Source organism: Dipodomys ordii, unplaced genomic scaffold, assembly GCF_000151885.1.
Source record: "Dipodomys ordii isolate 6190 unplaced genomic scaffold, Dord_2.0 Scaffold34, whole genome shotgun sequence".
In the NCBI taxonomy this organism is placed as follows: Eukaryota; Metazoa; Chordata; class Mammalia; order Rodentia; family Heteromyidae; genus Dipodomys; species Dipodomys ordii.
In genome coordinates, this window is record NW_012267250.1 from 1,119,257 (window position 1) to 1,119,896 (window position 640).

Sequence of the window (640 nt, forward strand, 5' to 3'; positions counted from 1 at the left end):
ATGGGACCAATGCTGTGAGAATGTGCGCATAGATAGAATAATATTTAATTAATCATCTAAAATATTAATTCTGCAATGCTGTTATTTGCCTAATGGTCCTAACTTTTCTTTCATTAACACTGACATGGCTTGCAGTTACAATGGGAAATGTGAATGGAAATGAATTACAAAGACTTTATGAGAGTTAAACTGGCTGGGTAGTGGCTCTGCCCACATCTCCCCACACTTGGTTTTGAGCCCAAGTGATTCAGCTCATTTATGACTTCATTTTCATTCTTTCAATCACTTTGTCCTTGAAGATCTAATCTCCCCACAAGTAACTGTAGGAAGATGCAGAGCACCTAATTTCTCCTTTGATTGAGTTTCTAGATTCAGATACACAAGCTGGGTGGTAATAAAAATAACAGAAGGGAAATATGACAAAACTTTTCAAAATCTTACCATGGCATTAAATTCATAGCTGCTGGCTGCAGTTTCCATTCTCTTTGCTAAGTGTAACCCTTGACCTCAGTGTCTTTTCTCCTATGTCAATATTGTCTTAGGACATACCTTGGGAGCACTCATCACTTGCAAGAAATGAACAGTTTGTTGAATCCTGTAAGACACCATTAAGCATCAGATTTAATTGACCAGACAATCT